This window comes from Tamandua tetradactyla, chromosome 6 (assembly GCF_023851605.1).
Source record: "Tamandua tetradactyla isolate mTamTet1 chromosome 6, mTamTet1.pri, whole genome shotgun sequence".
Lineage (NCBI taxonomy): Eukaryota > Metazoa > Chordata > Mammalia > Pilosa > Myrmecophagidae > Tamandua > Tamandua tetradactyla.
This window is the reverse complement of record NC_135332.1, coordinates 2,896,650-2,909,148: the sequence shown is the minus strand read 5'-3', so window position 1 is coordinate 2,909,148 and position 12,499 is coordinate 2,896,650. Positions and strand designations below refer to the sequence as shown.

The following is a 12,499-nucleotide window of genomic DNA, read 5'->3' as shown; positions in this document are numbered from 1 at the left end:
TGTACTGTTTCTGTTCACCTATTAGCTGATTTGGAGTCGGAGGAACTAAGACGCATGTACCTTACTAAGACCCCATCTTGGATCTCCTGATCATCGTTTCTTAGTAAATTTGCATCGGTTTAGAAGAACTAGCAATATAACCGAAAAAGATATAGAATGTTAATATAGAGAAAAAAAATAAAAGTAATAATAGTAAGAACGAAACAAAACAAAACAAAAACCTATAGCTCGGATGCAGCTTCATTCAGTGTTTTAACATGATTACTTTACAATTAGGTATTATTGTGCTGTCCATTTTTGAGTTTTTGTATCTAGTCCTATTGCACAGTCTGTATCCCACCAGCTCCAATTACCCATTATCTTACCCTGTTTCTAACTCCTGCTGAACTCTGTTACCAATGACATATTCCAAGTTTATTCTCGAGTGTCAATTCACATCATTGGGAACATACAGTATTTGTCTTTTAGTTTTTGGCTAGACTCACTCAGCATAATGTTCTCTAGGTCCATCCATGTTATTACATGCTTCATAAGTTTATCCTGCCTTAAAGCTGCCTAATATTCCATCGTATGTATATACCACAGTTTGTTTAGCCACTCGTCTGTTGATGGACATTTTGGCTGTTTCCATCTCTTTGCAATTGTAAATAACGCTGCTATAAACATTGGTGTGCAAATGTCCATTTGTGTCTTTGCCCTTAATTCCTTTGAGTAGATTCCCAGCAATGGTATTGCTGGGTCGTATGGCAATTTTATATTCAGCTTTTTGAGGAACCGCCAAACTGCCTTCCACAGTGGTTGCACCATTTGACATTCCCACCAACAGTGGATAAGTGTGCCTCTTTCTGCGCATTCTCTCCAGCACTTGTCATTTTCTGTTTTGTTGATAATGGCCATTCTGGTGGGTGTGAGATGATATCTCATTGTGGTTTTGATTTGCATTTCTCTAATGGCCAGGGACATTGAGCATCTCTTCATGTGCCTTTTGGCCATTTGTATTTCCTCCTCTGAGAGGTGTCTATTCAAGTCTTTTTCCCATTTTGTAATTGGGTTGGCTGTCTTTTTGTTGTTGAGTTGAACAATCTCATTGTAAATTCTGGATACTAGACCTTTATCTGATATGTCGTTTCCAAATATTGATTCCCATTGTGTAGGCTGTCTTTCTACTTTCTTGATGAAGTTCTTTGATGCACAAAAGTGTTTAATTTTGAGGAGTTCCCATTTATTTATTTCCTTCTTCAGTGCTCTTGCTTTAGGTGTATGGTCCATAAAACTGCCTCCAATTGTAAGATTCATAAGATATCTCCCTACATTTTCCTCTAACTGTTTTATGGTCTTAGACCTAATGTTTAGATCTTTGATCCATTTTGAGTTAACTTTTGTGTAGGGTGTGAGATATGGGTCTTCTTTCATTCTTTTGCATATGGATATCCAGTTCTCTAGGCACCATTTGTTGAAGAGACTGTTCTGTCCCAGGTGAGTTGGCTTGACTGCCTTATCAAAGATCAAATGTCCATAGATGAGAGGGTCTATATCTGAGCACTCTATTCGATTCCATTGGTCGATATATATATCTTTATGCCAATACCATGCTGTTTTGACCACTGTGGCTTCATAATATGCCTTAAAGTCAGGCAGTGCAAGACCTCCAGCTTCATTTTTCCTCAAGATGTTTTTAGCAATTCGGGACACCCTGCCCTTCAGGATAAATTTGCTTATTGGTTTTTCTATTTCTGAAAAATAAGTTGTTGGCATTTTGATTGGTATTGCATTGAATCTGTAAATCAATTTAGGTAGGATTGACATCTTAACTGTATTTAGTCTTCCAATCCATGAACACGGTATGCCCTTCCATCTATTTAGGTCTTCTGTGATTTCTTTTAGCAGTTTTTTGTAGTTTTCTTTATGTAGGTTTTTTGTCTCTTTAGTTAAATTTATTCCTAGGTATTTTATTCTTTTAGTTGCAATTGTAAATGGGATTCATTTCTTGATTTCCCCCTCTGCTTGTTCATTGCTAGTGTATAGAAATGCTACAGATTTTTGAATGTTGATCTTGTAACCTGCTACTTTGCTGTACTCATTTATTAGCTCTAGTAGTTTTGTTGTGGATTTTTCCGGGTTTTCGACATATAGTATCATATCGTCTGCAAACAGTGATAGTTTTACTTCTTCCTTTCCTATTTTGATGCCTTGTATTTCTTTTTCTTGTCTAATTGCTCTGGCTAGAACCTCCAACACAATGTTGAATAATAGTGGTGATAGTGGACATCCTTGTCTTGTTCCTGATCTTAGGGGGAAAGTTTTCAATTTTTCCCCATTGAGGATGATATTAGCTGTGGGTTTTTCATATATTCCCTCTATCATTCTAAGGAAGTTCCCTTGTATTCCTATCCTTTGAAGTGTTTTCAACAGGAAAGGATGTTGAATCTTGTCAAATGCCTTCTCTGCATCAATTGAGATGATCATGTGATTTTTCTGCTTTGATTTGTTGATATGGTGTATTACATTAATTGATTTTCTTATGTTGAACCATCCTTGCATACCTGGGATGAATCCTACTTGGTCATGATGTATAATTCTTTTAATGTGTTGTTGGATACGATTTGCTAGAATTTTATTGAGGATTTTTGCATCTATATTCATTAGAGAGATTGGCCTGTAGTTTTCTTTTTTTGTAATATCTTTGCCTGGTTTTGGTATGAGGGTGATGTTGGCTTCATAGAATGAATTAGGTAGTTTTCCCTCCACTTCGATTTTTTTGAAGAGTTTGAAGAGAATTGGTACTAATTCTTTCTGGAATGTTTGATAGAATTCAGATGTGAAGCCGTCTGGTCCTGGACTTTTCTTTTTAGGAAGTTTTTGAATGAGTGATTCAATTTCTTTACTTGTGATTGGTTTGTTGAGGTCATCTATGTCTTCTTGAGTCAAAGTTGGTTGTTCATGTCTTTCCAGGAACCCGTCCATTTCCTCTAAATTGTTGTATTTATTAGCGTAAAGTTGTTCATAGTATCCTGTTATTACCTCCTTTATTTCTGTGAGGTCAGTAGTTATGTCTCCTCTTCCATTTCTGATCTTATTTATTTGCATCCTCTCTCTTCTTCTTTTTGTCAATCTTGCTAAGGGCCCATCAATCTTATTGATTTTCTCATAGAACCAACTTCTGGCCTTATTGATTTTCTCTATTGTTTTCATGTTTTCAATTTCATTTATTTCTGCTCTGATCTTTGTTATTTCTTTCCTTTTGCTTGCTTTGGGATTAGTTTGCTGTTCTTTCTCCAGTTCTTCCAAATGGATAGTTAATTCCTGAATTTTTGCCTTTTCTTCTTTTCTGATATAGGCATTTAGAGCAATAAATTTCCCTCTTAGTACTGCCTTTGCTGCGTCCCATAAGTTTTGATATGTTGTGTTTTCATTTTCATTCGCCTCGAGGTATTTGCTAATTTCTCTAGCAATTTCTTCTTTGACCCACTTGTTGTTTAGGAGTGTGTTGTTGAGCCTCCACGTATTTGTGAATTTTCTGGCACTCCACCTATTATTGATTTCCAACTTCATTCCTTTATGATCCGAGAAAGTGTTGTGTATGATTTCAATCTTTTTAAATTTGTTAAGACTTGCTTTGTGACCCAGCATATGGTCTATCTTTGAGAATGATCCATGAGCACTTGAGAAAAAGGTGTATCCTGCTGTTGTGGGATGTAATGTCCTATAAATGTCTGTTAAGTCTAGCTCATTTATAGTAATATTCAGATTCTCTATTTCTTTATTGATCCTCTGTCTAGATGTTCTGTCCATTGATGAGAGTGGTGAATTGAAGTCTCCAACTATTATGGTATATGAGTCTATTTCCCTTTTCAGTGTTTGCAGTGTATTCCTCACGTATTTTGGGGCATTCTGGTTCGGTGTGTAAATATTTATGATTGTTATGTCTTCTTGTTTAATTGTTCCTTTTATTAGTATATAGTGTCCTTCTTTGTCTCTTTTAACTGCTTTACATCTGAAGTCTAATTTGTTGGATATTAGTGTAGCCACTCCTGCTCTTTTCTGGTTGTTATTTGCATGAAATATCTTTTCCCAACCTTTCACTTTCAACCTATGTTTATCTTTGGGTCTAAGATGTGTTTCCTGTAGACAGCATATAGCAGGATCCTGTTTGTTAATCCATTCTGCCAATCTATGTCTTTTGATTGGGGAATTCAGTCCATTGACATTTAGTGTTATTACTGTTTGGATAATATTTTCCTCTAACATTTTGCCTTTTGTATTATATATATCATATCTGATTTTCCTTCTTTCTACACTCTTCTCCACACCTCTCTCTTCTGTCTTTTTGTATCTGACTCTAGTGCTCCCTTTAGTATTTCTTGCAGAGCTGGTCTCTTGGTCACAAATTCTCTCAGTGACTTTTTGTCCGAAAATGTTTTAATATCTCCCTCATTTTTGAAGGACAATTTTGCTGGATATAGGAGTCTTGGTTGGCAGTTTTTCTCTTTTAGTAATTTAAATATATCATCCCACTGTCTTCTAGCTTCCATGGTTTCTGCTGAGAAATCAACACATAGTCTTATTGGGTTTCCCTTGTATGTGATGGATTGTTTTTCTCTTGCTGCTTTCAAGATCCTCTCTTTCTCTTTGACCTCTGACATTCTAACTAGTAAGTGTCTTGGAGAACGCCTATTTGCGTCTAATCTCTTTGGGGTGCACTGCACTTCTTGGATCTGTAATTTTAGGTCTTTCATATGAGTTGGGAAATTTTCAGTGATAATTTCTTCCATTAGTTTTTCTCCTCCTTTTCCCTTCTCTTCTCCTTCTGGGACACCCACAACACATATATTCGTGCGATTCATATTGTCCTTGAGTTCCCTGATACCCTGTTCAAATTTTTCCATTCTTTTCCCGATAGCTTCTGTTTCTTTTTGGATTTCAGATGTTCCATCCTCCAAATCACTAATTCTATCTTCTGTCTCTTTAAATCTATCATTGTAGGTATCCATTGTTTTTTCCAGTTTTTCTACTTTATCCTTCACTTCCATAAGTTCTGCGATTTGTTTTTTCAGTTTTTCTATTTCTTCTTTATGTTCAGCCCATGTCCTCTTCATGTCCTCCCTCAATTTATCGATTTCATTTTTGAAGAGGTTTTCCATTTCTGTTCATATATTCAGCATTAGTTGTTTCAGCTCCTGTATCTCATTTGAACTATTGGTTTGTTCCTTTGACTGGGCCATATCAATCTTCTGAGCGTGGACAGTTATCTTCTGCTGCTGGCGTCTGGGCATTTAGTCAGATTTCCCTGGGTGTCGGACCCAACAAGGTTGTAAGATTTTTCTGTGAAATCTCTGGGTTCTGTTTTTCTTATCCGGCCCAGTAGGTGGTGCTCGTGGCACACGTTTGTCTGCGGGTCCCATCAGTAAAAGGTGCTGTGGGTCCTTTAACTTTGGAAAACTCTCGCCGTCCGGGAGGTTCGCTAGCCAAAGCGGCTTGGAAGAGTGCCAGCCGGCCCGGGGTCCGAACGCGGGGAGGATCGCTGGCCGCCGCAGCCCGGGAAAGCGCCCGTCCAAATTTCCTAGTCGGCCTGGGGCGCCAAGCATGGTGGGAGGGCACCAGCCGCAGCGGCCCGCCCGGGAGAGTGCACGTTCCCGGGGAGTCACGGGTTTGGAAGGGCTCCCCCCCTCCGTCGCCATTCTCCGTGGCCTGGGGATTTCCGATCCAATTCTCTCAGTTGGTCCGGGGGGCTGTGCGTGGTGTGGGCGCCAGCCGCCGCAGTTTGAGGGGACCGCCTGTCCAATTCTCCCAGCCGGCCCGGGGAGGGGGAAGGGAGTGACTCCGGCCGCTTGCCGCCCCGCCCGGTGAAGCCCGCGCCCCTCGGCGATCTCACCAGAGCGGGTTCTCTCAGCCAGCCAGCCGTTCCAGGATGGGGTACGCTGTCTTTTTTTATCTCTGTCGTGGCTTTGGGAGATGTTCTGTATCGTTTCTACTCCCCTAGTAGCTGTCCTGGAGGAGAAACTAAGATCCGCGCGTCTTACTAAGCCACCATCTTCTCCGGAAGTCTTCTCCCGACGTGTGGGTGGTAACTTTTGATAGATGATTTCCATGGAGGTGTGTCTCAACCCATGAAGGTGGAGTTGCTTACTGGAATCCTTTAAAAGAGGAAACATTTTGGAGAGAGTCTCTTTTGGTAGAGCCAGGAGAAAGCCAGCAGACACCGCCATGTTCACCACATGTCCTTTCAGCTGAGAGAGAAACACTGAATGTCACCGGCCTTCTTGAAACAAGGTTTCTTTCCCCAGATGCTTTAAATTGGACATTTCTATAGACTTGTTTTAATTGGGACATTTTCTCAGCCTTAGAACTGTAAACTAGCAACTTATTAAATTCCCCTTTTTAAAAGCCATTTTGTTTCTGGTATACTGCATTCCAACAGGCAGCAAACTAGAACAATGTATCTCCAGAAAAGCCATGTTTTAATCCGGATTTAGTACTGTAGAGTGAACAATTTTGATTAGATTATCTCCAAGGGGTTGTGACCTGCCTAATTGTGGGTGTGACTTTTCAATTAGATGAAGATGTGACTCTACCCATTCAAGTTGGGTCTTGACTGGTTTACTGGATCCTTTAAAAGGGGAAACATTTTGAAGAAATCTCAGAAACGACAGAAAGAGCAGATGTAGATGCTTGGAGAACAGCTGCTTCAGAGAACAGAGATACAGATGTTTGGAGATACTTGGAGCCCAGCAGACATTGCCCTGTGCCTTCCTATGAAATGCTAAGCAAGCCAGAATCTGGAGAGAGCCAAGGTAATCCAAGAGATGAAAGCCAGCCCCGGAGAAGCAAAGTGAGGAGCCCCCACAGAAAAAGAGGCTGGAAGCAATGGAGCCCAGGAGCAAGGGACCAGCAGATGCCAGCCATGTGCCTTTCCACCTGACAGAGGTGTTCCAGACCCATCAGCCTTTCTCAAATTAAGGTATCTTTTAACTGGGTGCCTTAGTTCGGACATTTTCATAGGCTTAGAACTATAAACTTGTAACTTATTATATTCCCTTTATAAAAGCCATTTCATTTCTGACAGCAGTTTCCAAACTAATACACTGTGAGAGAGAACAATAAGATGGAGCTAATAATTTAGATTTGGTAGAACAGGGAATATTCTGAGAATGTGATATTGAAGATGAGGCTTGCCAGATTAATAGAATTTAGTTGGTCAAAAAGTAAGGGGGCGCCATAGTGGCTCAGTGGCAGCGTTGCCTGCTGTTCCAGAGACCCGGGTTCGTTTTCCGGTGCTTGCCCATGTATTAAAGAAAAAGTAAGGGGGAGGCGGTGCAAGGGTAGTTCAGCGGTAGAATTCTCGCCTTCCATTAGGGAGACTCAGGTTCGATTCCCAGTCCATGCATGACCCCCTGCCCCCCCCCAAAAAATGAAAAAACAAACAAGCAAACAAAAATTCAACAAATAGTGCTGCAACAACAGGACACTCACATGACAAAATAATGAAATGTGACCCCACCATATAGCATACAAAAAAAAAAGTAAGAGAAAAGTGGTTTAGGAAGGAGTAATACGTATAAATGCTTCTAATAATAATTAAGTATCTATTATGGATGTGATATTTGTCAAAGAACAATATAGACAAGTATAAGACTTGACCTCTCTTAGGGAGCAAGACATAAATAAAATAATCAATCAATAAGAAACAGTAATAGGGACAGAATGAGACTCTATTTTTCATTAAACAAATAAAAACGAGCACCCATTATGTACCAGATACTGAACTAGGTTTGGAGAATACATTCAGGGACAAAGCAGACAGGGTTTCAGCCCTCACGGAGTGTTCAGACTCTATGGGAAGATGTACAATTAAACAAGTGATTCCAGTTAAAGGTGATGATAATAACGGTAAGAAAGCATGGTGGCATTGGAGCAATGGCAGAGATAGCCAACCTATTACAGTGGGTCAGAAAGGTCTGGAGGAAGTATTTTTGGACGATAAGCAGTGGTAATCAGGTGAAGAGTGGGATCAGAGTGTTCCAGGCAGAAAGAGCAGTACATGAAAAGCTATGAGGCAGGAGAGTGGGTCAAGAAATTCCACGTGGCTGAAATGTAGAGCACAATGGGGAGATGGGGTGAGTCAAGGCTGAATAAGGAAGCAGGGACCTGACCTTAGAAGGTTTTATAAGACCAGTTAATGAGTTTGGACTATATCTCAAGGGTAATGGGAAGCCCTGAATTGGGACAGGGTAGGGAGGGGAGTACTGACATGATCAGAGTTGGTTCTGGTGGTAGGTAAGACTAGAGGCAGGAACAATAAGGTACATTTAGGAGGTAAATTTACCAATTTTACTGGAATCACTTGTTTAATTGCCCATCTTCCCATATAGCCTATAGGTCTTTGTGACTAAATGTTGGAGTTAAAGAAAAAGAGTGATCTCTGGTTTGTTCAATGGAGAGGATGATAATCCTTTAAACTGGGATAGGAAATATTTCAGGTGTAGGAAATGAGGCGTTCCATACTGAACAAGGTACCTGTGAGACATCCAGATAGAGACAGTTGGCAGCTAAGCATTTGGGTCTGGAACTCTAAGAAGCAATCTGGCCAGAGATACAGATTTTTTTTAACAACTTTCAGATGAGAAACTGAGACCACAAGAATGGGTGGGTTTGCCTAAGTAGAAGGCGTAAGGTGAGAGGAAGGCCTAGAACAGATTCCTGAAGCACTTCAAAGATTATACCTAGCAGAGCTGCTGTAAAGGAAACTAGCAATCAACAGTAAACTAAAGGGAAAAAAAAGCAAGAGGCTTTTTTTTTCATGTTGACAAGAAGCTAAAGGAAAGGGTAAATTGACTAGGAGAAAGGAACAAACATGGGGTAAAAAAAAAAAAAGGAAAAAAAGCCTCTAAGTCAGTTAAGATACGGAGAATGTAAAGTAGCATACAGCAGGGACAAAATGAAGGGGACGACAAGGAGGACAGATGGAATTGACAGGAAAAGTACACTTACCCTGGGCTACATTTCAGTGGAACCTGCATTTTGCCAATGAAACCATATATAGCTTCTTCAATAGTTCCCTAAGTGTTGGCCTCCAAATCTGATTGAACATGATGGACTAGGAGGCAGGATAAGCAGAAGAAATAATTTACCATTTTTGGAAAAATGTTTACTGCAACCCAATTTCACTCACCAGCTAAACATATGTGGATAATGGATAAGAGTAGGTTGTCAAAGTGTTTACTGGGTGGTGATTAATCAGGACAGAGAAGGAAGTAAAAATGCTATAAAAGAATTTATCAAAGCACAATTTCAATGTGGCCTTGCTATGGATGATTAGAAAATAACAACAGATATATGAGCATGAAAATGGTCAAAAAAAAAAAAGATTCTTGGCCCATGGTGGCTCAGCAGGCAGAGTTCTCACCTGCCATGCCAGAGACCCAGGTTTGTTTCCCAGTGCCTGCCCATGCAAAAAAAAAAAAAAAAAAGATTCTCATTTTTAGGGGAAAAAGGGCTGTAGGCAAATTCTAAGCTTAAAAGCCAAAGTGCCAAGCATAACAGACTCCTTAAATGTTGGCTCTAGAGGCACGTTTACATGTAAATAATTATCTTTATGTATCCTGTGGGTAAATTCTTACATTCAGATTTACCGAAAAAAACTATTGCACAAGTACAAGACTTGGGTTGGCAGCAGGTTGCATGAAAATGAGCTGGGTTTGTAAAATGATCACAAGCTTAGCATAAGAAAACAGTGTGCGGTGGTTGCAAACAAATGCAAAGACAACTTCAGTCTACTTAAAAGAAGTATCCAGATAGTAAAAATAACAGTTATATTGCATTCCGAATTGATTAGAACAAATCTAGAGTATTGTACGCAGTTAAAAGGGTCAAATTTTAAAAGTGATATTCTTATCCATTACTTTCTTTCCATTCCTAAAGACCAGGTTCTCTCATCTCATACCTCTGACGGTAGATTGTTTTCAAAGAAGGTCCAAAAGTCCCTTCCATCTCACATGTCTTTTGCTGTGCCTTTTTTGCCACTCTTTCTATCAAGAGTTGGTGAATGCAGGCTGATCTTGTGTCTTACTTTAACCAACAAGTGATGAGGTTTAACTTATAGTCCTAGGCCTTAAGGGGCCTCACAGCTTCCATTTTGACCTCTTGGTTGCCAGCCACTAAATCAAGAAGCTGAGGGTACTTCTGCCTGATGAAAGGTCAATGTGGAAAGAGAAGTATGTGAAACAAACTGAGCCAGCCAACACTAACACCAAGACCCCATACATGTGAGTGAAGTCATCTTGGATCTTCCAGTCCCAGTAAAGACACCCCAACTGTCACTACATGAAGCAAAGAAGAGCCTTCCCATTGGGCTCTCTCTGAATCCCTGACCCACAGAATCATGAACAATAAAATGGTTATGGTTATAAGGCACTAAGTGTTGGGGTAATTTATTCTGTAACAACAGACAACTGAAACACCTCGATTACTAATTATTCTCCACGACATAGAATGGGGTTAGTAAGAAATGCGAAGCCAGATTTCCTGGATTTGAATCCATTTGTGTGACTGTGGTAAGTTATTTAACCTCAGTTTCCTCATCTATAAAATAAGAGAACTACCTGTGCTGGCTAATTGGGGATACACAGGTAGTTTAGGGGTAAAATTCTTGTCTGCTCTGTGGGAGACTTAAGTTCAATTTCCAGCCCATGCACCCAAAAAAAATTTTTAAAGGAAAAGTTAATCAATCAAAAAACCTACCTAGAACTGTGCTTGACACAAAGTAAGGCTCAAGAAATTTTAGTTAATATCATTAGTCCAGTGCTGTCTGAAAGAATTGTCTGTGATGGGAATGTTCTTTACTGGTGCTGGCCAATATGATGGCCCCTAGCCACATATGTCTATTGAGTACTTGGAATGTAACTAGGGTGACTTAAGAACTTAATTTTTAATTTTAATTAATTAAACTTTAAATAGCTAGTTGTTAATAGCTACCCTATTGGACAGTTAAGAAGTCTATTTCCACTGTAATTCATCCAGTATAATCTTACTAAAAGAGAGGGCACAGGACAGCAGAAAATCACCTTTTGCAGGAGTGCAAGTGCATGAGCAGTGACTAAAGAGGCTGGCTGGTAGAGAAAGAGGTAGCTATGTCAGTTGGTATGAAAAAGAATAAAAAACGCATTTCTCCAACCTCACCAAAAGGAAGGGAGTAACCCACTCTAACTTGATTTCCTCTGCATAAAAATGTGGGAACCAGAAAGGGGAATTTTCCACACAATACCTTGAGTCCCGTATCTAGCCTAAAGAGGCCCTGACTAGAAAATTAACCTTTAAAAACTGTTTTCATCATCTGCTGAAAAACAAAAACAAAATTTTAGTAGTTCCCTAGCTCACTCATTTTTTTACTTAGCAGGAAGGAAATTTGAGAGACATGTGCTGAGCACAACCACATACGTTACTGCATTTCATTATTTTAATCTTTTTTTTTTCCAGTCTAAGCAAATAGAAGTGAAAAGGGATTGTTGCTGAAGAACTTAAAACCGGATAGTGCCAGAATTGAAATTCAAAATCAGGCCTTTTTCCAATAGACGAGAATTCCTCTCCTATCAAGAATAAAAATTTCTACCTGCCTTCTGAGATTCTTCCGTAATTTGGTCACCTAGATAACTACTTCAAGTTAATGTCTTAATTCTTACCAGCCTGATCTTTCTGCTTCCTTTCCTTTGGCTTAATTTTACCTATCTTTCAAGGCCCACTTTAAATGTCCTTTTTTTCCCTCCAAGAAACCTTCTTTATCTTCAATCCCAATTAATTTATCTCTCTTAATTTTTACATCACTTATAATGGGAATCACGTAATGTAGCACTCTTTGTCACACTGCTTTTCCTTTAAATAGATCGTAATCTCCTTGAAGACAAGGGCCCAACTAAATCTTCCGGCAGGACAATCCTTTCGAATTTCCTCTGATTTCCTCTAGAACCGTGAGAAAGTAGATAAATGACGAAGACTCAACAGACAAATACGTCTTGATTAAGGTCAGCCCCGAACTCCAGTGTTTTACCCTTTGCTTAAACCACCGAGCACCAATTATTCCACAAAGGTTAACTGACCAGCGAATGCAAACATCACCGCAGCCACGTAACGCTCCGTCCCGCCACGCCCAGCCTGCTGGTTGCCGATTGGGCGTGGGCCGCCTGCTGGAGGCCGATTGGGCATGGCATGCGTGGGTGAAGGCGTAGCTGAGAAGGGGAATTTACACTCTCAGTTACACTCGGTAGTTTCCGATAATCCTCAACAATTTCCGGTAACGGTCTCCTTCCCCGCCACTTCACTTCGGGTATTTCCGGCTCCTTTCGGGCCTTTCCGTCTGGCTCCCGCTCGGCCATCTCCACTTCGGGTATTTCCGTGTCCCGCTCGGAGATATTCGGCAATCGCTCGGCCTCCCCCATCCCCCGGTAACGGTCGCTGGTGAGTTTAAATGAGCCGGGGCTGGCCGGGGCTGGCCGGGGCTGGCCGGCCC

At 40.4% G+C, this 12,499-nt stretch overlaps 1 protein-coding gene across 5 annotated transcripts in view; it reads right to left on the bottom strand.

Annotated features, from left to right (window-relative positions):
• LOC143686957 (myosin light chain 4-like) overlaps positions 1 to 12,320 on the bottom strand; it is a 52,041-nt gene extending 39,721 nt beyond the window's left edge. For 2 of the 5 annotated variants that reach the window (XM_077163460.1, XM_077163463.1), the window contains exon 1: positions 12,090 to 12,320. The gene's annotated coding sequence lies outside the window, so the exon portion shown is untranslated. The other 3 variants (XM_077163461.1, XM_077163465.1, XM_077163462.1) reach the window with 3 other exon arrangements.
• Between the last annotated feature and the right edge of the window lie 179 nt (positions 12,321 to 12,499).